At 44.5% G+C, this 26,709-nt stretch overlaps 1 long non-coding RNA gene across 1 annotated transcript; it reads left to right on the plus strand.

The window, feature by feature from the left end:
• The first annotated feature begins 846 nt into the window (after nucleotides 1–846).
• LOC123373625 lies at nucleotides 847–26,709 on the plus strand. The gene is made up of 3 exons (XR_006580787.1): nucleotides 847–1,020; nucleotides 25,950–26,063; nucleotides 26,526–26,709. It is a non-coding gene; the product is annotated as an uncharacterized LOC123373625 (long non-coding RNA).

Below are 26,709 nucleotides of genomic sequence, written 5' to 3' on the forward strand. Positions count from 1 at the left end.
CACACATGTCCTGGTGAAGCAAATATGAGCTGAGTCATACACAGCTCTGAGTAACACACGTTCTCGCACTTCTGGTCTGAACTGGTCCTACAGGCAGGTGCATATGGTGAATTTATACTAGAGACACAGCCATTCTGAAAAAATGAATTTGTGTTAATTTAGTGTTTGAATCCTTATCTAGAGACAAGTCATTTTAAGTGTGACCTTGCACTTCCCCCTCCATTTACTGACAATATAAGTCAAGGATATTCCTATTGCACACAGAATTGTTTGTTACAAAATTACAGCTGCAAATTATTATTTCCATTTAGACTTTATTTACTGGGAAAATAAAAACGTGACAGAACATGCAATTTTATAACAAGCAGAATCTAACGATTCTTTTAATCACTTAGCCAGACTTTCCAGGTGCATCTTGGCAGAATGCACCTGCTATACTGCTGAATTTTCCATGCACAGTATGTCCAGATAGAAAACGCCTACTATTTTAGATACACGTAAGGTAGAATGTACCTGCTGTGCTAGTGAACATACCAGGTGCACCCAAGTGGAAGGGGATTGGCATGCCACCAAAGTACAGTACATACAGGTAGAGCAAACCTGGGCTGCTGCCAAACATTCCATATACATGGGATTCGGATATTTCTTTTAAACTCCTGGGTGCTCTGGGGTTGTTCTAGCAAGTAAGCTACTGCCTGCTGCAGAATATTCCAGGTGCATCCATGTTGCACACACCTGCTGTGCTGCTAATGTTTCAGGGATGTCCCATTAGAACACACCTATTATGCTGCCAGATGTTCTAAGTACCTTCTAACAGTCCATTGGTTTCAATGGAATGTTAATAGTATGACAGTAGCACAGCAGTTGTGGTGAGCATCTGGCAGTGAAGGCGTTAAACCTACAGTCAACGGCAAAACAGCAGGCCGGGATGTGATTTGGGCATACTTCTGCTGGAGTGTTGTAACAGTAGCAACATTTCCTCGGGAGGAGGTATGCATTTTTGCCCAGTTGGCTGGAAAAGTAAGTGATCTAGAGCAGACAGAGTGAGTCTGGAAGTCATGGCTTCTCTCATGCCAAGGTAGCTACTGTTCTGGGTTTAGCTTTTGGATATAGAGGAGACGTTCGGTATCGTAAGGTGTTCAGCACAGGGTGCGGAAATGCTGGGATAGCAGCTGGATGAGGCACTAGTTCAATTAGTACCAGATCGTACAGGAGCCATCTATGCCAGTGCAAATCATCAACAGTAAAGGCCACGGCCAGGGGGATTTGTCTGAAAATCTGAATAAAACAGCAGCGATTTGACATCCCCACCAAGTGGCTGAGCCCAGTGAAAAAGCAGAACAGAAAAACAGGCCCCACTGAGATGAGGGTCAGGGTGAGGTTCTGAAAGGGGCTCAGTCTGACATCCATCCTGGGCAGACACCTTACTAGTACTCTCCTTTTACTGGATCGCTTTCCTTCCTGGTTTGTCTCCTTATCTTCCTCCTTCTACTTTTACATTTATGATGATTGATTGTAACACACAAAACATGCCTTTACTGTCCTTCTGCTGTATACTCTCCACTCTTGTATTCCCTATAGCCATTAACATCATTTTGGGAATACAGCTTGAGTGAAAGCTGGGATACCAGAAACAGACTCCAAATGACCCAACAGGCTCCAGGAGCCGGTTACCCACTGAAGGGCTGGAAACATTTTCCTCACTCCTTTCTGAGCAAAACCTGCCTTTGTGAGCTACCAGCAAGCACAGCCAGATAAGGAAGCCTCTTCACAACAACCACCTGGCACCTCTCATTGTTCCAAATATCTTCTCTCTGCTCCTTCAAATCCCTCAGTTCTTTTTCCCAGGATCTTACGGTGACCTCCTTACAGACCACATCTCCCACACCATCCTGCATTTGAGTTAAGATCCCATCTGTGCGACATATCTGCCGTAAAGTGCAGAGTGTAATCTTGTAGAGGCAGGTTCTGTTGTCTTAGCATCAACAGTTTTGTCTGTCCCTTGCAGTCTGCTAGTCTAGTTCTAGGTAGTTTTATCTGCTCTACACACATCTAATAATAATGGTAGGAGCCCAGTAGCTGATTCAGACATCTGTGGTAGCTGGCTGGTGTGACTGTACGTTGGATAGTGACCCCTGCCATGTGACTGATGACCTTTTGGAACACACATGCAGATGGCTGGGGCCAGAAAATGAAGAGTAATCTTTGGCCAGCACCCTGTGTTTCACACCCTCGTTGCAGCCAGCATGTCGCAGTTTCTGCAGCCGACTAGTTTTTGAGTTGTTAGGGGGGGAAAGAAGTTGAAAGTCTGAGAGTTTGCATGAATTTAAAGCTGGATACAAGAAGGATGCACACCCACTTGTCTATCTAACATCTGCCCCAGACAGCAGCTTGCTTTTTCAGAACTAGCAACTCTGGCATAAATAGCAAGCCAGTCACTTACAAAGGGGAATGTTATCAAAGGATATGGCCCCTGTTCTCCTCCAAAATATGAGTTACTCAGGAAGGCATCTATTACTTATTCCCCTCATCCCCCAATAAGTGCAGGTACGAAGTCTTTTAGAGGAACAGTTGGCATCTTTGGTGAGGCTCCTTTCATTCTGTATTCCTATCTGAAATGCATTCCAAAGGAGATACACAACTACAGCCACAGCAATGGAGCTGGGGACCATACAAGAGGATAGGGACAGTGAAAGGGGGTTGCCAGAGACTTATACACAGTATAGAGGATCTTGCACCACTGAGTTCAAATCCATGCGCCTGCAAAGTTTAAGGATATTTAGGTCACATTTTTGGTTTACCCATTATATAGATGGGGACCATCTGCCAAGTTCAGATTTGGTTCCAAATTTGCTCAAAGTTCAGGCACATTCAAATCTGAGCTGTTCGTTTGGGCTTCTCTCTAATTCACACAACTCTTGCTAATGCCCGTGTAAAATGTAGTGTATGAAATCATCCTTTCTTGTTAATAGGAACTGGGGGACAGATTTTCAAGAGCGCTCCCCTTTAGACACCTGGTTTTCAAAATTGCTCAGCACCCAAAGAGCACCTACCACTTTGCTGGAACTTCTGGTCTCTGCATGCATAACTCCTAACCCCTGCCAAGTTAGATACCTCATAGTACCCACAAGAGTGCCTGTCACTAAGGGTTATATGGAAAACCAAGCACGTGACACGGGTAGCAAGAAATTCACATACTATCCACCCTCACCAGAAATGCCACACAGGTAACCCTCTTTAGAAGACACAGGTATGAGAGACACTCCCTGAAAAATAGTGTCTCCTGGCAGGGAGTGTGCAGGCAAAGGATTTTGTGACTGGAGAGCAACTATCACAACAGCCCTTCTCTTCTGCTTGCTTACTCTCTCTCTCTCTCTCTCTCTCTTTTTTTTTTAAAAGAAGAGCAGCAGCAAGATCCTATTGACAGCCCTTCTCCTCTAACTATCCACTTGACTCAACACAGGCCATGCTCTTGAGGCTTGTTAAGGAAGGAAAAAAAAATCCCACCACTGTTTTCTTCCTCCACTTTCTTCTTTTTTTGATTAAAGAAAAGCAAGCAGCCCCCTCCTCCCTACTCTTTGGCTTGCTCCACTATCTTCCCGGCTGTCAAATGCTCCAACATTCCTTGCACGTAAGTGTTTTGCTTCAAAAGTTAGGAGACGAGAGGGAGAGGGAGAAAGAGAACCACATTGTACAGTCCCTGTTGATAAGGTTCAAAGCAGAGACGCCTCAGAAGCACATGCAGTTGCTTGTTTGCTCTCTCGCTCTCTCTCTTTTTTTTTTTTTAGAGCTAAATTCCACAGTAGTCTTTGCTTTCTCTTGCTGCCATTATCTATCCCTCACACAGGCTAGAGGTAGGGGGAAGGTAGAAATTATCCTGTTTACCTGGCATTATTTTTACCCCCACCCACTCCTTGAAATGTCAGCTCTAAGCTGCTTTGCACTCCCCTCTTTTAATGGCATTTGTAAAAAGGAAAAAAAAAAGCCTGCACATGAGGTTTATTTATTATTTTCTCTCTCTCTCTCTCTCACACACACACACACCCCTCTACAATGAAACCAGCTGGGGCTGCCTGAGAAAAGACCCTACCTACCTTCTCTTGCCATTAACATATTCCCCCACCTTGTAGTTCTCTGGAGTGTGTTTTCCTTTTCCCCTTAGTACCTCCCTGTGATTTTTCCCTTCTAATCTAGCACTGGAGTGGCAAGTGAGTGATGCTACATTATTACTCATGTGGGGAATCCAGCCAAGAATTTCTAGGCATAGCAATATACTCAGAACCATCTGTCTGTTTTGCTGAGGAGAAATAGGCAAAAACAAGTCCTATTAAACTAGCCATTGCAACCTACAGTCATTGGGGACATCAAGATAACATTTGAGTCACTTCACTGGGATATTTTGGGGCAGAAGCTCTCCCTTTATTATCTTGAAGGAGGATTTCTAATGGTAGAAAAAGAACTATTGGGATCCAGTAAAAGTTAAAGAGACCTGGAAAGATTATCCCCTCACATCCCAGCTGTTTAATATGAGCATTAATCTACTCAAGATGCAATACCCACTCCACAGGCCCCCTAAAAAGCAATAGATTAGTCTCAGAGAATCCAATTTATAACTTTCCTCTCCTTAGGCGGGTGGGCATTGAAGAAGATACCTTGTGACCTACAGGTGAAAAATGTTAGCTCCCAGATGAACTAGGCACCTCTCTACCTCACTCTGAGGTACAGGGTTTGTTAAGAGCTAATGTTTTACACCTGTGACAGGTTAAAACCCAGCCTGAATGTCTTTTCCCCTCTCCCAAGCAATTCAAAGCCTTTCAGCAACAGCTTTTCTTTTGTCTGCTCTTCAGGCGAACAGTACTGCTGGTAAATGTACCGTATGCAAAGTGAACACCTGCTCAGATTGTCAAGCCCAGTGGTAATAAGGCTCAGAGTGTCTCATCCCATTGTAGGTGACTGATTAGGGCAGTTGCTCAGTCCCTTTTGGAGTTTTTCTGGAATATAGCAGCTGTAAGTCCTCAGCTCAGACAGTCCTTCCTTACCCTACAGCAGGGGTCGGCAACCTTTCAGAAGTGGTGGGCCGAGTCTTCATTTATTCACTCTGGTTTAAAGTTTCGTGTGCTACTCATACATTTTAACCTTTTTAGAAGGTCTCTTTCTATAAGTCTATAATATAGAACTAAACTATTGTTGTATGTAAAGTAAATAAGGTTTTAAAAATGTTTTAAAAGCTTCATTTAAACTTAAATTAAAATGCAGAGCCCCTCCAGACTGGTAGCCAGGACCCGGGCAGTGTGAGTGCCACTGAAAATCAGCTCACGTGCTGCCTTTGGCACGCATGCCATAGGTTGCCTACCCCTTCCCTACAGCATGGCTTCTTGTGGGCTTTTATAGCAAAAGACACATTAGAAAAGGGGGCAGGGATTATGGCTGGGGAATGTTGGTGAATAGGTAGGAGAGGGGAATATATCTCAGTGGTAAACAAAGCCTGTTTTCTTTTCTTTTTTTCCCCTGATTTGTGTCACATTAGCCAATGGAGAGGAGTTAAGGATTCAGAGCTCTTCTAAAGGTCTGATCTGGTCTTTTTCAACTAAACCACAAAATGGATCTTCTGTGATATTTGGATTATGTGTTTCTCCCTAGACAAAGAGCAATTGTCAGCCTGAATGACTTGTGGATCAAGAGAAACAATAAACCAAAAAGTGTGCACAAGAAAAGTCTCCATGTGTGAGAGAGAACACGAGGTGTGTGTGTGTGTGTGTGTGTGTGTGTCACAACCCTGCCCCCTGAAATGTAATGGGGCAGTGCATAGAAAACAAGATGACAACAGTTACATAGCAACATACACCCCATGGGTGGCTTCCCTTTTTTAATCTGAAGCTAGAGATCAGCCAGGGAAGTTCAGATTCAGACTTTATGGTTCCAGCCCATTCTTATAATGGAACAATCATGGACTGCATATGTGAGCCCACAGCTCATGAGATGCAGATCAGCTTCTAGATTTGACCTTCCTGATTCAGCCCTTTTCCCATTGTAACCACTCCAGAATGTGTTATTTACATATCTATTTGAGGGCTGGGATAAGTCTGCCCTGTGCATTACATAGCACCCGATGACAAGACATCAAAGTTCCTTTCCGCCACCTGCGAAACAGACATTTCAAAGTTAAATATCTCAGCCAGTTTCCATTTTTCTTTCCAATACCTGAAAAGATTGCACCACATTATGGACTAATCACCTGTCAAATTTAATTTCTTAAGCTGAAGGTGCTTTAGAGTCATGCGGATGAAAGGGAAAAAACTCCAGCCAAACCCACTATATTATTATTTTTCATACTAGGACAAACACTTAAAAATAGCAGCATTGGCTTTCCCTTTTGTTTAAATGGATAGTAAATGTGTTACTGTCAGGCTAGGACATTCTGTGCAAAGTGTTAGCCTCCAATGTGTGTTCATAGCGAAACTGTAATCTCATGAATGTCATGAAAATACCAGTAGTCCTAGCTAGAAGCAATGACCTCCTCTCCCTAGGTACTGCATCTCAGCATTGCAGGGGACAGACCTGATGATCTAATAAACCTTTAACCTCTCTAGACACTAGGCTCATTACAAAGAGGGGCTAGTAGTACCCACCCCTTGTACAAGTTGGCCAACACTTTTAAATTTGTTCAGGGGCTTTTAACTTTGTCAAACTTCAAGCATTTGGGATGAAATTTTACATGCTGGGTGTCTACCTCTGGCTGAATTTTTTGGAAAGTTGCAGCCAAAAGAGTTCAGCCATTTCCAAGCTGAACCTAGGCAAAACATGTTGTTTTGCCATTAAAAAAACATTCCAGGCAACTTTTTCTTTCAGAAACCCTAGCACCTCCATTGCTTTGGAGAAAGAACTTGAAATTTGGCAGGGAGGTGACCTTTGTGTCATGGATGTGCCTTTTGCTGTTCCTGTGAAAATGTACCCAAATTTGACACTGTTTTAAGCCTTTCCAAAATCTACATACTCAAATACTCAGTAAAGTGCTTAGAGTTTAGCTGCTAAAATCTTGGATGATTCCATACTCTCTGAGCATGCTCCAGCCTGTCAGCTCTGAGTTCTGACTAGCTTGACATGTGCCATCCCCAGAGTGAAGCTGGACTCTTCTGTTGTCATTGCTGATCCTGGCCTCTCTGGGCTGGGGTGGGGCCATGCATTGGAAGTGAGATCAGGAAGTCTTTCTCTCCTGTGTTCTCAGCTCACCCTTCCCCACCCCGCCCCCCGCTGGTGCTCAGGCAGTGTAGAGGCATCTGTCTGATTCAAATGCAGAGGGGACAAGACCCAAACTTGGGGAAGGGAAAGGAGCAGATTGGGACAAGGAACCATGTGAAACTGGGACTCGGAGCCAAGGGAGGTGGGGAGACAGATTGGATGAAGAACCAGGAAGCGATAACTGCAACTGGCTGGGCAAAGAGACTGGGGACAATGAGTCGGGACAAGGGGAGGGAACTGGGCAAGGATACCGAGACTGGGAGTGTAGGGGAGGCTGATACTTGGACAGGGAGCCCAGAGAGGGAGATTAGGACTGAGTGGTCAAGGAGAGTAGGACTGGATGAGAAACATCAGAGATGGAGACTGAGACTGGGTAGGCAAGGAGAAGGGGACTGAGTCAAGCAGTGAGGAGTAAGGAAGTGATAGGACAGGGACAGGCTGGAGTCAAAGGGATCAGGTTTGAGAGGAACAGGCAGAAATGTTTGTGACCGCTAGTGAACACTCCCCTCCAGAGACTGGAATGGAATCCAAGGTTCCTCAATCTCATCATTCCACTGCTGTCAGCAAATATCAGTGAAACACACTGGTAAAGTATGTGTCTTCTCCTCCTCTAGAGCTGGTCCAGACAGTGGATTACAACCTACTACTACTGTCATGGTATGGTTGAGTGACACTGGAAGAGTCAGAACTAGAACCTAAGTCTCCTAACTTAGAATTGGGTCTAACCACTAAGCCATATACATTTATGCTCGTGATTGAGGGGAAAAACACAAACCAGCTTCAAATAGCATTTTCTGATTCACCGAAATCAATCTAAAACCATAGAATCATAGAATGTCAGGGTTAGAAGGGACCTCAGGAGGTCATCTAGTCCAACCCTCTGCTCAAAGCAGGACCAACCCCCAAAACATCATGGTTTGCACGCACGCACACTTACACGGGGCACGTTTCTGCTCTCACATTGCTAGTGGTGTAAATCAGGAGTAACTCTACTGAAGTCATTGTAGCCGAAGGGGTGTAATTGAAAGCAGAATTAGTCTCAAGATGTGTGTGTTTCCACTGAGTCTTCTCTGCCTTTGTGGATAGCCTCATGGGGTAAAAGCAACTGGAGGGGGGAAGCATTTAAATAAACTCTCTGAGTGATCCCTCCCTCTGGCATCTGTGAACAGGCTTGTAAAATGGCTGGAGTCAGCTGAGCAGATGTCCCTATAAAAGCGAAGAATGGCATAAATTAATTCATTCATTAAGGTAAGAATGTGCTGCCTTTGAGAAAACCGGTGCTAGTCTGCAGTTGCCATTTAAAGGAATTGCAATGGTGCGCAGAACAGTTCACTGTGGGCAGATCTGAGGGAAAGGGGCTGTTGTAACGGTGGGGCTAGTGGGTGCTGCTGAAACATAAATCACACACATCACAGGAAGGATTAACATGCTGGGAACATGTTCTTTTTTCCTTCCCCCGCTTCTATTTCTGCACACACAGGAGCTGATTTTAATACATCAGCGCTGGAAAGGGAGCAAGCACAGCAAGCGTGAAGGTCTGAGTATTAGTCTAAAAAAGAGATGAATAAATAGCCTTGGGATGGTGCTCATCTGCGCGTTCTCCACCCACTGCCCTACTCCATGCAAATACTGATTGCTCAGCTGAGACCACTTACCCCTTCCTAGGTGGCTTCTGTCTCTCCCCATAATATGAGCTCCCCGCCCCACCTTTCTACAGCCTGGGGCGAGTGAGGTGGGCATGATGGGAGACAAAGTCTGCTCTCATTTTACAGTCTGGCAGAAAAGGGACAGGTCCTGCAAGGTGTCCAAGTCCAAAGAACCTCCTTATTCCTGGAAAGGGAAGCAGAAACTAAGGGTCTGATTCTCCACTGCCCTGCCCCTTGTGTCGTTGTTTATATCTGTGCAAAATGGGCTGGATCCTGGGCTATGCCAGAGCTGGGCTTGGCACAGCTTGGGGTGGAGGGGTGAAAAGGTGATTGTAAGCCACCATTAGGCTTTCTCCCTACCTCTGATCCATTCCCCTGGGGCAATTTAGAGACATCTCAGTGCTGCTATAAGTTATTCCTGTTCTCCATGGCCGCAGGAAGGATTGCTGGATCATGCCCCCTATTGCAGCGGTTGGGAGAGACGATGTCATAGAATTGTTATGCCAGTTTTATGTCATCTGGGGATTCCTCTTACGCACATTGATTCCTGGGGGTGAGGGGGAAGCCATCTTTCTGGCTATTGGCAGTGCTGGAGTAGTGATAAGAAGCTGCACCATAGGGAGGGTGAGAAAAGGCATAATTTGACTTCTATATTGGGGGGGAGGGCAGCTCCAGTCAGGCAATGGGGCTGCGCATGGGGGGGGGACAAATTCCATGCCTGTCCAAGGCTGCCCCCCACCCCCAAACTATGCCCATGAGGGTAAGGGCTAAAAAGGTGTGAAATGAAGGAATAACCAGTTCTGATTGGGTAGTGTTTTACACACACTTAGCCCATGTATCAGTGATGAAACAAGGTGCAAGGGAGGAGAGACGCAAGTCCTGGGAGTGTGAAATACACCAGGTCCCGTGCTGATGCACATGTCAAGATTTCTCCTTTTCAAGATTCCCCTGACTCCTGTTAAGGCTCCCTCCTATTCACGTGTCTGAGTATTATGTCTTGCCGGCACGTGAACGTTAATCTGGAATAAGGGAGGGTGTGAATTTAAAGTGGCTATATTGTAGCTAAGGGTAAAGAGCAAAGGCTGAGTTTTGGGAAGCCAGTCTCCTTTTCACACTGAGATCTATAGTTGGCTGTGGAGGGGTCTCTCAAGGGAAGAGTTGGCAGTGCTATCTCCTGAGCCATTTAAAACTGGACCAGAGAGATCAGTGGAGAATACAGTGCAGGGAACAATCCTCTACTGGGCCCCCAGGGGGGTTGAACTAGATGGGACCTAATAGGTCTTTTCCATCTCTGATTTCTATGATGTGTTGTACACAAAGCAAGAAGCAGCAGCTAAAATCGATGCAGAGCCGGAGCCGAGCTGAGAGGTTTTAATCAATCTCAGAAGTCATTTATTGTGAGGATGCAACAAAGCGACAGATTATCGCTATTACTCAAGAAACCAGAACATGGATAGCAAGAAAGGAGCACTGAGCTCTTCCCAAGCCGGGGCTGGAATGTGCTGCGGCTGCCTCTTTCTTGGACTTAATAGCAGCACAGCTAGAATGAATAGCCGGGTGGAGGTGGGGGGTTTGATTACATTCCAGCTACTGATCAGTGGTGGATATAGAAAAGGGCTGATTTCTTTAGCTCCATAGACTAGAGGGGAGTAGGAGGGAATCAGAGGCAGCTTGCTCAGCCCCCCAGGGTGGAGGGAGTACCTTGTGTCACGCTCTACCGACCCCTCTGGCTGAAGCTCGGAGGAAACAGGGAGCAGATCTCGGAGGAGCCCTGTCCATGGTCAGAGGGAGGGTTATTGTGATGTGAGTGTTTGGGGGCGTCGAAGGAGGAAAGACAAATAAGCGATTATCCCAAGGACCACCTGCTCTGCAAAATGAACTAATCAGAGGGGGACTGGGTGGGTTTGGGGACCTGGGCAGGAGTCTTGGTGGAGGGTTTCAAGTGATTTCCAGCACCTAGAAGAAGGTCTGAGTGCCCTGTTTGTAGAGATGGGTGCACACCAGACGTCTGCTGTAAACATCCCTAAACTTGGAGAAAATTCAGATCTGAATTCCAGCTTTGTGTCTGATCACATCTGTGTCATGGGGCCCAAACTAAAACCTCAGCTCTGAGCACCTCTGAATTCGGAGGAAAGTTGGGATCCAGGTCCATACTGCATAGCTTGAGGCCATCTCTCTCCAGCTGTTACTAGACACTTACAGCAGCAATAAGGGTTTTACTGGTTGCGGGAGGATAATTGTCATGTTGTCTTAGTTGTGACTGGCTAAAATACTACTTGTATAACAGTGGGTAAATGCACTTCAAAACTGATGCTTTTATCAAGTATCAGTGCTTGTCATGGCACGGGTACCAGCTGAGCCTCACAATTTCACGAGTACTGTAATTATCATTATGTAGAACAGCTTTTGATAGGGTTACATCTGCAAGGGAAGGGATTGGATATCCTAAGAGAGATTTTCCATCCTTAACTTGTATTAAGTTCAGAATACAAATATGCTATGACAGTGTGCAAATATTCAATAAGTGTGTGTGTGTGTGTATCTATATCTATCTATCTATATCTATAAGAATTGCCCAGGAGACGATAGAGGGAGGGACTACTGAAAGGAACTCTTGGTTCTTTAATGCCTTCCCTCACTTCTCCCCAACCAGAAGACTCCCACTGATGCTCCCACACTGTCCTCCCTTCTACATCTCCTGCTGAAAAACTACAAGGCTGCTTGGCTGCTGCCACACCCCGCAGCTGAGAACATTCCACAGGCAAAAGAGCTTTCCATTCCCGGGTGATCGCAAAGTTTGCCTGGCCCTAAGACTGGCTCTGCTGATGGCTCCAGCTCCTCTCCACCATCTGGAAACCCTCCCAATCTTCCTAACCAAAGGACACCCCCACCTGGCACCTGCTAGAAATCTTCCTTGTTAATCTCTCCTGAAACAGACACCCACTGGCTCCCCCCACCCTGCTGCCAGAAACTCACCTAGTCCCCTTGACCAAAAGCACTCTCCCAGCAAATGAGAACCTCAATTCCTCCCCGACCTATACACCTATCCAACTGTCTACCAGAAGCCAGCCATATCCCTTCTGACCTAGAATCTCCACTGATCCAGCAGCTGGAAGGAAAACATCAACAGAACCTCCTTTATATTATGGCAGTACCAGCAGTTGTGTCCTGCTCCTGGTATGGATAGAGAGATTAAGTGTATCAATTTCATAAAGAAGGACCAGATCATGGCTGTCCTATGTGCCTGCACAGGGGAGTAAGGGAGGTTAAGGTGCACCCTTAATCCCCTGGGCCAGCAACCTTAAACATGAGTAGCAGTGCAGGGGACAAAGCAGACTCCACGGGGCCTCTGTCTCTCCACTACACATGTGGGCAGAAAAGGGGCAGAAAAGGAGTGGATGATGGATCTTTGGCTCTGACTCCAAATGCTTAGACAAGGCCACTGGGGGAAGTACACTGCACCAGGTATAGGGCTGGTGCAGAGTGGGTTTGTTCAGCCTGGAGAAGAGGGAAACTCTGAAAAGTCACAGTCTACTCCCTGGGGCCCACTTCAGGGAGTGTGCAGCAACAGATTGCCTATTGCACAGGTCTGTGGCAAAAGCCATGATTTAGTCCTAATTAAAAAAAAAATGTTATCGGTCCACGAGGACATTCCTGCCAACCAGCCAAGGGGCCAGGGAGGAAGGCTAATTTTTTTCCCAGTCATTACCTCATTGTTTTCAGTGCTTGTGTATTTTGCATCATCATGTTCAGTTCAAAACATCCGTGTCTTAACTGTGAAAACTGAACTGAATGCATAAGCACCTGAGAGGTTTATAGAAGAAAACCCCAAACAAACAAAAAGTAATCCTTAAGATTTCTTTAATGTCTTTTTTAAAAAATGGGGGTGGGGGGAGAAGTGGGAGAAGGCGAACCTAGCAGAACAACCTAACTATAAAAATGCAACTGCAGTTGCTAAAAGCCCAATCTATTTTCAAATGATGTGCTCTAATGGAATGTTGCTGTACATCTTTTGATGAGACAGGAGTCTATTTAAAAAGACAGGCGCCTTCGAATGTGCTTTTAAACCCTGTCTGTCAATTAGAACAACATCAAGGGTTCAGTGGCTGGGAAAAAAGATGACAGTAATGAAAAGCTGGGAGGGCAGGAAAAGAAAAGAAAGATAAAGACAAAAAAAGGTAGAAAAAGAGGAAGAGAAGGAGTAAAAGGAAATGAGATTACAAAACCAGAAAGGTCGGGGGAAGGGGGAGGGACAGGGCAGAATAAAGATTCATGCCCAAGTTAAAATTTGTCCCCTAAGGAACATGCTCGTTCGTAGGCCTGGACTGTGCTGAATACAGGGAGAGCAGATAACACAGTTGCTCTCATACAGCCTGCCCCTGTTGTCTTTCAAAGTTGTATCACTTTTCACTGGGGTGGCAAAAGGCACATCTCTGACGCAAAGGCCACTGCCTTGCCAAATGTTAAGTTCCTGCTCCAAAGCATGGGGGTGCTAGAGCTTCTCAAAGAAAAGGTTGCCAGAATGTTTTAACATGAGCAAAATAAAATATTATTTCCTAGCCTCATTCTCAGAAAGAGGCAAACTGTTTTGGCTGAAAAATTCTAATCATCATAATATAATTAATTCATTAATAAAAAGAAGCCTGAGGGAGACACCTGGTGTGGAAAATTTCAGCCCTAAATGTTAAAGTTTGGCAAAGTTATAAGCAACAGAAAACAGGGACTTATAATAGGACTTGTCGGGTATCCTTAGTACCAGCCCTGCCTATAAGAAAGTGCCTGTCATCTGAGAACTCATACGACCTCACAATGAGGTAAGTCATGTCATTACCCCAACCTTACAGATTGAGGAAACTGAGGCACATAGAGGTTAAGTGAGGTGCCTGAGGTCGCACAGGCACTCATGAAGCAAGGTCCATAAGCACATGCCTAACTTTAAGCACATGCTTAAAAGCAGGCACGTGCTTAAGCAACCTCCGCTGAATCTGGGCCACAGTGAGAAAGCAAGGAAGAGACCTCAAGTGTCCAAATGCTCTTTCCCTACTCTAGCCATTAGCCCACATTGCCTTCTACCTCTCACTGCAGCTCAGCTCTCTGCATTCCTCTTCCCAGCTCTTGGGAAACTGCTTGACATTTACAATTGACTAGCTATCTAGACAGCTAGGAGAGAAAGGATGACCCAGTCACTCTGTGCTTCAGTTCCAGCTGTAAAATGGGATACTAGCCCTGCCCTACCTCACAGGCGAGAGTAAATACATTAAAGACTGTGAGGAGCTCCACACCAAAGTAATGGGGGCCATATCAGTACTGTAGGTTGCTCGCTTCTGTTGCCATTAGCATTCCCTGCGCCGCAGAGGTCATCACAGTTTCTTCAGATAAAATGGGGCGGGAGGAGGGGTGTTAAAGCAGAACAACTTGTTGCTTTGTCCCTTTTATTGTAAAGACCAAGAGCCATCACAAGTAAAAGCTCCAAACTCTCACTCACTCTGCTGTGATTTAGATTCTTTGTTTAATTAGTTTCTAGGCTGTACGTTGTTTATAGCCATTATTTCAATGCGCCTTTAAAAGTTAGACCATCTAACCTACTCCAGTTCTCAGACAAACTAAATAAATCCCGCTCCTTCCCATTCCATCCCATCACTCACACTGCAGAGGTAGGGAGGCGTCCTTCTTACACGCGGAGTTGTGTATAAAAGGCAGGACGTGACTTCGTGAGATTTCATTACAGCCATTTGCATACCATGATCTCCCCATTGAATCCCTTCTCTTGTGTTAAGTATTATTTTATTTGTATGACTGTAACTCCCAGGGGTCCTAACCAGGACTGGCACTCCATTGTGCTGTCTTCAGGAGCAAGGCAAAGCCAAACAGATGTAGGCTCCTTGCAGATGCAACACCACCGAGGCCGAGCTCCAACTAGGTCCATATGACTGGCTGGCTGGCTGTTCCATATGTACAAACCTACAGCAAGACAATAGAGTTACACTAGCCTAAAAGTAGTGTGACAGGAGACTTCTATCTCTAGAGTGGGCCAAACCAAATTCGATGTCCCTAGCCCCATCCCCACACAGAAAGGCATTTGGGAAAGTTTATCTCAGGCTCCAAACTTTCTGGCTCAGTCTCATCTCAATGCAAAAATGTACCAGTGTTCTACATTTCTCCCTGGAAGGCACTTTGTGACTATTGAGTCATCTTAATAACACTGGTGCTAGTTTGGTGCTGAACATTTAGGGTGGGAGTTTCTAAGTTGCCCAAAGGAATCCCACTGGTGCCTAACTCCCTCTGAACCTTTGAAAATTCCAGGCTTAATAAATGTTATTATTGCAGTTCCAAAATATCATAGCAAAATAACTAATGGCAGTGCTGGCCACTCGTGAACATTCACAGGCTCAGCAAATATCCTTCCATTATCCCTGTGACATATTCCTTACTGGCCAAATCCATCCTTTCAAATTCATTGATGCTAGTCCATTCAGTCCTATGGCTCTGGGGTTCAGATTAAACACTGGCATCCACAAGTGCAACTTCATTGAAGTCAAAGGAGTTGTGCCCCTGTGTGTCCAGAAGGGAAAAGGCTGGATAAGTCTTAACCCTTGAGAGGAGAGGTTCCCCACAACAACTCTGTTTTGATGTAATGGGGTATTTGTAGATTTCATAGAATCATAGAGCATATAATCATAGATTATTAGGGTTGGAAGGGACCTCAGGAGATCATCTAGTCCAACCTACCGCTCAAAGCAGGACCAATCCCCAAATAGCCCCCTCAAGGATTGAACTCACAATCTTGGGTTTAGCAGGCCAATGCTCTAAACCATCTGAGCTATCCCTCCCCCCCAAAAAGAAAAAAAAATAAAGGTTGGAAGGAACCTCAGGAAGTCCTCTAGTCCAACCCCCTGCTCAAAGCAGAGCCAATCCCCAGACAGATATTTACCCCAGTTCCCTAAATGGCCCCCCCCTCAAGGATTGAACTCACAACCCTGGGTTTAGCAGACCAATGCTCAAACCACTGAGCTATCCCTCCCCCACCACCTTGCTGTGTTGGGTAGTATAGAATGGAAGTCTTGGCATGCTATACCTCTATCCATTCACATGGGGGCAGACAGAAAGGACACTTTTGAGGTTAAGGTACTGGGGCGTAACTCAGGAACTCTGGGTTCAATCCATACTTTTTCGCACATACTTCCTGTGCATTCAGTAGAGAAGTCACTTAAACTCTCTCTGCCTCAGTTCCTCATCTGTAAAAGCGAGGAAATATACTTCCCTGGCTTATGCGGCGTTGTGAGGATAAATTCATTAATGTTTGTGAGGCACTCAGATGCTCCAGTAACGAGGGCTATATAGTACCTAGATAGAGTGGGTACATTTAAGCAACCACTGCATAAATCTCCAGTCATCATTACCCTGAGAAACCTGCTGTTCTTCTGCTATTTATGATCCCCTCCTCCCAAACCTACCCTGACTATGACTCAACCCACAGTCTTTAAAGTGTGCAGTGTATTGGCATTTATATAGTACTTTTCATACACTTCCTCTCAAAGCTTTTTACAAAGCCATGAATTACATACCTGTCACCCACTGAATTCATTCATCCAAAAAAGATGCAGTCATTACGCACTCAGCAATAAGCCTCATAATACTACCCGCCATTGAGTTTTTATATGTGTGCGCCAAAGAGATAAAGTTACTTTAATGCCATCGCTGCTATTAATGCAAGAGAGAGCATGGGGTAGGGGGAGAGAAGTAAATGATGGGTGGGAGGGCTGGGGTCTCTCTCCATACCTAGATGTGAAGATGCAGCATATATTAACTTCTTAAGAGGCTGCAGCTGTAGAAACCTAATTGTGTGAGTAGCAAGGCGTCCTCATTCTAGCCTATAGGGGAGATAATAAAACAATAAAATACTTTGCATTTATTTAGCTCCTTTCATTCAGGGATCCCAAAGTGCTTTTCAGATATGCATTAATTCCCATAAAAACTCCCGAGAGGTTCTCATCCTTAGGACCAAGGCGCAGACAGGTTAAGTGACTTTCTCCACGTTGCACTGTGACTCGATGGCAGAAATAGAACCCAGGAGTCCTGGTTCCCAGTTCACTTCTCCAAGGAGCAGATTTACTGCATGCCCATCTATTTCTGCCATACCCAGGATCAGCATCCGCTCTTTGTAATCAGTTGTCTAGTGGGCAAGGTTGACTTTAACCTGTGTACTAATAATCGAGCATACGCATAGCAGCTAATTAATATCCCTGCTCAGCCCAAAACCCTAAAGGCAGACAAAAGCCTTGCCGGGAGTGGGGAGGGCAAAGCTGTGTCAGCATATAGAACATTATATATGATTATATTATATTCTACAAAGGCAGGGGTGGAGGTTGGGGAATGGCAGCAAAAAATGGAAGACATAATGGAGTATATAGACCTATGAAAAGTCTGGGGAGGGGGAGGAGCAAACCAAGCTCTGGATGTAACTTGCCCCATAGCTAATGATGCTCCTGAAGGAGAAGTCAGAGGTGGGAACAGAATTTGTGCTGGGCGTTATTCAACCAGTCAGGAGATCGGTGTTTCAGCATCAAGTCTTGGGTCCTTTATTTGGCAGCTGGGCTGAAATTGTCAGCCTCAGCCAGGCTCCATCAGTGCGAAGGCTCAGTCCTAGCATAGCTTCTGAATCCAGGTTTAACTGGGGAGCAAGCCCCTGAGATAACCTCCCTGATATCTCTTCTTCATTCATTCCATTAGTCCAACTGTTACTACTATTTGCAAGAGAGGGTCTTGTTAGGTTAGTCACTTCTACCTCTCTGCATGTCCTGTCACTGAATCCTACATTCATTTATGGTGCTGCTCTAGTAGAGAAGAAGACAGAAAGAGACAGAATGGAAAGAGAAACCAGGGAAAAGAAAGGAGGGCAAATCAAGGAGGATAGGCACTCTGGCTGAATGTTCACACTCCACCCACCTTTCCCATTCAAATAAATGAGAAGCCAAGCAGAAAATAGTCCCCTCTGTCAGGTGATCACACAGGGGCTATGATTGCACCTGAACAGGTTCCAGTAGACTCAGCTCGTTTTGTAGGGGAAGGAGTCTGGTCACCAACTCAAGAAAGTAGCTCCTGTGGAATCCACTCCAGAAATACTGGTAGCCTCTTTTTTTCCTAGCCCATGACCCACTTTCTTAATTATTTTGCCAGTGGTTAGAGAACATCAGGTGTTCCCAAAATGCTCAGGAGAATGTCAAATCTCTTAGCGTGGGCTTCATTGTACCAGACAGAGATACAGAAAGAGCACTCAAGACAAAGGGGTATGTCTCTGCACTGAGAACAACTGAATTCTGATAAAATAAGGAATGACCTAAACCTTCCTTCTCCCCGTTCTCAAGCTGAACCTATCTCTGGAAGAATCAAAATAGCAGTAACACTTTGACTTTCTTGAAAGTCTCCCATCCAAGTAGTGAATCAGCCCAATCCTGCACAGCTTGCAAGATCAGACACTATCAGGATAGCATGTCTGCCCCAGTTATATCAAAGGGAGCTACCTACGACAAGTGATTAGGCAGCCAGGCCGATAGATGATTAGACATACATACAGACTGATGATATCTAGACAGATGTCACAGCTGGGATCTAATTTACATCCTATCCTAAACTGTTGTGTAATATCATCATTCACTATTACAGAGTTGCTGCATTCCATCCTAGGTGGATGAAGTCTGTGCTGTATGTACAGAGCCTGGTTCTGGTCTTTCATTTAAATAGATCAAGAGTAACTACACTGAAGTCAATCATCTTACGCTGAAATAAAACCAGGGTAAGTGGGGGTGAATCAGGCCCAAAGTTGTTAAATCAGTTTGTAAATACCTTTTTGATTTTTCTTAATGAATGGCACCATCTGAATGCACGCCATTAACTTATGTTAAAATTATACTAATGCTAATATCGCCTTTAGCTCCCTTCCTCTACTATGGTGCTGAATGCTGAAAAGCTAACAAGTGATCTAAGCCCCTCATTCAGTTACAGTTCCAGGAAATTAATTTGGGTGCCAAACACTTGACTGAATATATAAAAACAACCCAGTGAGCACCCGAGTTCTGCATCCTCTGACCCTCACGTACCTTTCAAACACAACACCATGCAGCGAGGAAAAATAGTTTCCTTCTGCCTCCTCTATTTATAATATCTAAAAATGCAGAACTGATTTTACTTATGCTCATAAAATCATACTTCTCCATGGGAATTTAGAGATTAAATATGCTTTTAAAGCTTTCCACAAATGGCAAAGTAAAACATTATGATATCAAAGCAGAAAAGAGTTCATTACTTAAAGCCTAGTTTTCATCATAATAGAATATAAAGATGTTTATTCTACATTTCTCCAGCAACGTTCATACCAAAGTATATTATGGAATATTGTTGAGATTTTCAAAGCCATATAGGGGATTTAAACATCTAGTTACCTCTAATTTTAATGGAAAATCAAGATCAATGTCTAAATCTCTTACATCCTCTCTCTACACATACACCCACTCACCCACTCTTTGAGCAACCACTGAAATGCAACAGCTTCTAATGAGAACCCAGTAGTTGTTTATCAAACTGCAATGCCACACATCAGTTTAAGACAGGAAGCCAAGAAGGAGATATCTAACTGAAACTGCAGGAGGACTTTAGGGAGGCAGGATGCTCCACTTGATATGACCAGGACAGCAGAATTAACATCGTAACTCTCACAGAAAGTCCCATAAGTTCTTTGAGAGCCAAGATTTGTTAGAAGCTTGGTCTTAACATCTCAGAAAATATATCCAAGAGGCAGAGACTCTAGATCCTCCATTTGGTTAGTACCTCCAGCCTGTGCCATGACCAGCATTTAGGATGGTATCTTTGTGGATAGTCTTACTGGATGATTCCTAGAAGACCAGCAGATGTTTCAACTCAGGCTAATCCCACCTGTTAGGACATTATAAACTGAATGAGTTACAAATCGTAATACCACTGCACGAAGCACCTGTGTGTTGCAGATAGAGACAAGGTGGGGAATAAAAAGGAGCAGGAAATTTAAACCTGGCTACAGTTCACAGTGATGTCAAGCTGCAGGAAATGAAAGAAAAAAGTGAAGATTTATGAAAAAAGTGGCCAGTGTAATTATTATGTGTGCAGTATTGATTAGAGAAGATCACGCTGCCCCCAAATCGAAATGGCTTTTACGTGTTTGGGCCCATCCCTGATAAAAACACTTTCTTCTCTGTTGACAAGGCCCTGTTGCCATGGAAATACAGGGCTGGATGCATTGGCAAAGGCACGTTTCGATAAGGCAGGCCTAATGGATGTATTTTCACAACATTCACAGTTCTTTTCTGCTCATTTTCTCCTGGACAGACTCATCCATTCCTTCTATTTTGCCACTTGATGAAAAAATATCTTTTTAATCTTTTAATTTAGCTTAGATTTCCCCTCCCTCCAGCACTCCGGGTTAGCAATTAAACTACTTATCTGGAGGCGCCACACCAGGGCTGGATCCCTGTTTTTCATTATCAGGCTTTTTTTCTGTGAATCTTCTTTACTGCTTCCTGTCCATTGTGGTTGTTACTGCATAAGTAACCTACGCCTTCATGGTCCTGCTACCAAAGACAAGTATGAGCTGAATTCATTCCTGGTGCAGCTCCACTGAAGTCCTTAGAGCCATAAACAATACTGTGTTGATTGGCACACACAAGCGTACGTATCTCACTGGTGAGTGTGTGACAGATCCTCTCTGTGCCCAGTCTACACAAGAGGTGACTCTGTTAGAGACTTTTAGCTAAAGGTGTTGCAACTCAGGTTTGTAACTCTGCGTGTCCCTGGTACCGTCCCCAGTACCTTAGCCAAGATGGTGGCCATCACACAGACATATCCTGTAATTTGATACAGTAGGCTACCCTAGACTAGAGTCACTGATGCAAGTGGAGTTACAATGGGGTTGTGTTTGTCTCAGCATGTGATTTCCTGCTTAGTTTTCAACTGGGATCATCATTTGGCAACTTTACACTTCAGTGGATGGGGCTGCTCATGTGAGAAAGTGCTCACCAATATGAGAAATGGGCTCACAATATGGACCTAAATGAACCTCTCTGTGCCAGATTGTCACCTGCTGGAAATGGGCACAGCTCCATGGATTTTGGCGCAGCTGCGTCCCATTTATACCACACGAGGTTCATCTATACACATTGCAACATTTTCATTCCTTTTAAAATAACATGCAGACTGGAGTAGAAATGGGCAAATTTTGCACACACACACACATTATTCCATGCTCATTTGAATTTTGAAATGGATTTGTTTTCATTGACTTTGAACACCCTTTGAGTCTGTTTTCCATGAATATCCTACTAACCATATTCACCAGGAAGAATGTTCAAGGAAGCATCACATTTGAATGTGTGGAAAGGGAATTCTGAATTAATAAATTCAGTAATTGCACTAAAAATATACACATCCTACCAGGAGGAGAGAAACATGCCATTTGACAGATGTGTTCAATAAAAACCAACCAAAACACCTTGAATTCTGAATGCTCACAATGGACTGCTCCTGAGAAAGAGTTACAGACCCAGAACTACTGCTTGCATCAGCAAATGATTTCAAATAACCAATTAGTTTGAGAAGAATCTACAGTCTGCCCAGGAATAATTCACAAACAGTAAAAGAGGCAACATTCATCCAATAAATTATTAATTGTGAATTATTTGCCCAGCTCCAGTCAGGAGAAATGGCTCAGGTTATTACTAATTAGACATGGACCCTAGGTCAGCTGTGTGAATCAGGCATCATTATGGAAGTGGCTGAGAGCCATTACTGTACAGTGTCTTATTTTAAAGGAGTTGGGGTTTCAGGATAGCTCCTAAGGACAAATGTAAACATCACAAAACCTGCCATCGCGAGTGTCTGTAATGGATTATTTTGTTGACAGTGTCAGTGCAGAAGCCAAGGACTGAACAGGCATGGACACTGAACTGTGCTTTCATATTTCACCAGGCCAGAGGTGCTGACTTCCTGTGTTCCGGGGGATGCTCGATCCACACTCCACCCCAGGCCCCACCACCACTCCACCCCTTCCCCTAAACCCCCACCCCGTCCGGCCTCTTCCCACCCTGTTCTGCCCTCCATGCCTCTTCTTGCCCCCACTTCTTCCCTGTCCCTCCCCATGCCTCCTGTATGCTGATGAAAAGCTGATCACCGGTGGGTGGGAGGCACCGGTGGGGAGGGAGGGGAGCTGAGCCGTGGGGCTGCCGATGGGTGCTGAGCACCCACTGTTATTTTCCATGGGCAATCCAGCCCTGGAGCACACATGGAGTTGGAGCCTGTTTCACCCCTAGAGGTCAGGCTTCAGACACACTATTGGGTCCATATCAGTATGTCTATATGGCAAAAAAAAGACCTGTGCCAGGGAGTCTCAGAACCCAAGTCATCTGACTCAGGCTCAAGGGCTGGAGCCAGAGCTCCTTTGCTGGGTTTCAGAACTCAGTCCCCAGCCCAAGACCAAACATCCACACTGCTATTTTTAACCCCATAATGCAAGCCCTAATCAGTTGACCCAGGCTCTGGGACGCACTGTCGTCAGTCTGTTTTGGCAGTGTAGACATACCCTCTGTGGGAAACTTGTACTGTTCTATTGGTTGAGTGACTACCCATAGGACTTCAAACGTCAGAGCCATCAATCAAATGCCTTTAAAAAAATTTTAAATATAAACAATGCTCTTGAAAAGTGAAGAAACGGGAGTCCTGGGTTCTATTCCTGATTCTGCCTCTGTTAGTACAGCACCCAGTGTAATGGGGCCCTGGGCCATAACTTGAGAAGAGAAGGCAGAGAAGGAACATGATAACATCTTCAAATATGTAGAAGGCTGTTATAAATAGGATGGTGATGGTTGTTCTCCATGTTCACCAATGGTAGAACCAGAAGTAATTGGCTTAGTTTGCAGCAAGGGCGATTTGGGTAAGACATTGGGAAAAGCTTTCTAACTATACGGGTAGTTAAGCACTTTGCCTAGGGAGGTTGTGGAATCCCCATCATTGGAGGTTTTTAAGAACTAGACAGACATCTGTCAGGGATGGTCTAGGGATACTTAATTCTGCCTTGGAGCAGAATTATAGTGATCACTGGCCCTTCCAATCCCACATTTCTATGATTTCCATGCTACCCAAAGACTAAGAATCACCATAATAATAATAAGAATTCTTTGTGACTTTGGATAAGTGATATTATCTCCCTGTGGCTCAGTTCCTTCATCTGCAAAATAGGGGTCATGATACTTACCCAATTTTGAGATCTTTGGATAATGAGTACCGCGTAAAAAGCATTATTATTATTAAAGCTAATATTTTAGACTACAGATGCTCATACAACCCAGGATCAGCAACGGAGAGCAGTCCTGGAAAAGCCATAATAGAGAATGGGACTGCATGATGTGACTTGTGCTGTATTCCACCACACCCCACCCCAGTTGTTATTGACAAAAGACTGAACCAGCTTTCTGTAGTATCCTCGACAGAAGTAGTGAACCCGAAGGAGTATGACAGTCTCTCCCAAACACTCCTGGACGAGTTGTAAGGGTGGGAAGGGACCTGAGTAAACAGTGTAAGGTTCTTTCTGAAGTGCAAGAAGGCTGTGGGGGGAGAGGAGCGGTATTTGTGCACATTGTGTTTTTGTGCTTGTGTTGTGCACACTAGATAAGCACTTCTGGCCAAGATGGTAATTAAGAGTAAGAATGGGAAGGAGTCTTATTAACTAATTATGCCTCCCACCCCCACCCCTTGGTTATCTTGTACACCTGAGAAGACAAAGGGAGCAGAGCTACATGAGTTACATGAAATGGTCTGAGACCTTGATGCCTGCCTTATAGCACTACTTTACTGGTGTTTCATATGCTCATGCTTCATTGATAAAACTAGTCCCAAGAAGGTTTATTCATTTTGCAGGCATATTGTTTTGTCTAAAAGGGGTGATCGCTAAAATTAGGTGCTCTCCGGTTACTCATATTCCTTCTGTCTCTTTCAGATGCTTCTTGCTACAGCAACACAGTATGCTGTTTAGAGAATGAGGGAAAGTGAGGACTGATTCTCTCATCTCTAATTCCATCCTTATTAGACCAGTGAAAAGTACAGCCTCTGCCTCTCACAGCTTCCTCATTCTTTGTCCTTGGGGGGCCTGATCTAAGGGCTTACAGAATATGTCTCCTTCTCAAACACACACACACAGACACACACACATATATTTGTTTTATACACATCCCCCTTATAAATACAAAACAAAAATTTCTATAAAATACATATCCCCGTGGTATCTTTGTCCATTAATTCAGCTTCCCACCCGCAGTGTGAACATCTGGAAGTTGTTCCAACAAGTGTCCCTTTAACATATCACTTCCCCACTTCTCCCTCCACTACACCCCACACACAGTTGGGGGATCAGTGGGTAGCATCGCAGAGTCCTGAGGTGCACTCGGGCAGGCCTGTCCTAATCTGTCTCACCACTTTATTCAGCTCAGCTGGTGCTGGGTACACCACACTCAGCTCTATTGCTGACCTCTGCACTGCCTCACCATGTAGCCACTTCCATCACATCTTTTTGCAAAGTCATTAATGGAGATCGGTGATACATTGCACTCTTGGCACTGGGGCCACAACAGACTCCTTGCCCCATATCTATTTCACTTCATTCCTACTACCCCTCCAATCTGGAGTTTGTATATAGTTCTGGTGACATCACTTGGAGGAATTCTGGGTAGAAAACTTGTGCAAATGAAACTCTGTTCCCCAAGTTCACCAAATGTGACAAAGATCCCCTGTTCACCAACAGATGGTAGTAGCAAGCTTCCTACTCTCCATACCTTCAGGCCACACACACACACACACTGTCTGTACAGTATATATATTTAACTTTGTTGTTAAGTCCCTGGTTCTGTTTTTGGAAGTTCATGCTCAAAGCTGATTGGTGCAAACTGAGAACCAAATGCAGACTGACGTGTCAGTCCTTTTTTGGCCTCTACCACACACATTGCTGAGGGCAATGAAGAAGGAGATTGGAGTACAGGTTGGTTATTATGATTGTCTATGTAGCAAGAATTAGTTGTGACTTAGGTAAAGGAAATAGAGCAAGAAACTCTCCCCAGGAAGTAGGAGAAGTTAGGCTGCTGGGATCGTCAGCTACATACATAGGGAACCACTGGGTGTTTTTCACACAACTGAATCGCATACCGTATTCTAGTCAAGTAGCTAGATGCACCTGAGTGCATCTTTCCTTTCTGCATCTGGCACCACCAGAAGTGCAAATGTTCTGGTTGATTGCCTGGACTGAATTCTGATTCTTTTACTGAAGAATGTTTTCTGTCCCATAAACAGCGCAGTGTGAGCACGCCTGGGATGGGCCTCATGACAAATTACATTCCTCCCCTATGGGTCATTCCAATAATGGGCATTTAAAAAAAAAAAACATTTTTCCATTCTCAAAACTCCAGTTGAAAAAAATGGATTCTTCCACAATCTGTATAATTAAACTCTGTAGCGGTGTACCAGGTTAGGTCTACTCTTAACTTTTGCTATTTTCTTTAGAAAATTTGGCCTTTTGAGGCAAAAATACAAAATTTGTGAAATACCCCTGGCTCATCTGATCAAAACTGTGAATTTATCCCAAGAAGTTCATCATTTTGCAGCAAAAAGCTGTGTCTATTTTCCCTGAAGTGAGAAAACTGTGGTGACAATTAAAATGGATTGATCCATCCTGAACGTTTAAAAATAGAATTTTTTAAAAAAAATATTTTCTGCTCGTTTCCTTGATTCTCATTATACAACATGCCATAAATGTGAACTCTTAAGAATATCTTGGAGCAATTCCTTCTGGGAGTTACCCAGGGTGCATTTCAACTGCGGCCTCAAGCCATGAACATTTTGAGGGTACCAGGCCTGAGGAAACAACATGTAAGGATAACAACAGTAGGTTGGGTGCTCTTTCCAGTCAATAGACGCTGAACTCAGCCATTGTGTAATCAAGCTCAGTTTAACCAATTGCAGTGTTACTATTATTATTACTTATTATTTGAATTATAGGAGCACCTGAAGGAGCCCACCCAAACTGAGGACCCACCACACTAGGCACTGTAGAAACTGTCCCTGCTTCGAGGGGCAGACAATGGGTGGAAGAGGAAAGAGAGGCACAGTGAGGTGTCAATAGGGTTGTTCCTGCTTGCACCAAGTCTGAATTGCCCCAGTAGCAGCCAATGGCATATCTTGTTGTTCATATCCTTCCCCATGTCACCTTCCCTGTCATTCTCAATCTACCTGTTATGACCATCCCAAGTCATATCTCTCTCCTGCTCCTTCTCCCCCGCACACACTTCTCTCACAAACTTCCCCACATCCCCATGTCTCTGTCCCATACGCCCCCTCCCTCACTCTTCCCTGTTTCCCTTCTACATACTTCCCCCCATTATTCATGTCCCCCAATTTCCCCACACAGCCAAGAAAAATGTCTCACGTTCCTTGACATGTCAATTAGGGTTGGGGGTGGGACCTCTCTTCCATTTCAGAGAGATCAAGCCCATGCTGCCTGTCATCTGTAAGCAATATGCTAGACATGTTTCTTCCTTCATAAAAAAAAAGTAATTTATTTTCTAATTACAAAAGAATATAGGATAAAAAAGAAATGATGACTGCCAGATGGCGAATCACCGTTTAGCAGGAGCAGGAAAAAGAGGACTCAGTCAATCACGGGGTAAGTGATAAGACACTGCAGTGAACTACCGAAAAGAAAGGAAGCTCATTACACGAGGCACTAAATTATTCTTATTGAGACTTCTCCTCCTTCTTC

Source organism: Mauremys mutica, chromosome 7 (assembly GCF_020497125.1).
Source record: "Mauremys mutica isolate MM-2020 ecotype Southern chromosome 7, ASM2049712v1, whole genome shotgun sequence".
Lineage (NCBI taxonomy): Eukaryota > Metazoa > Chordata > Testudines > Geoemydidae > Mauremys > Mauremys mutica.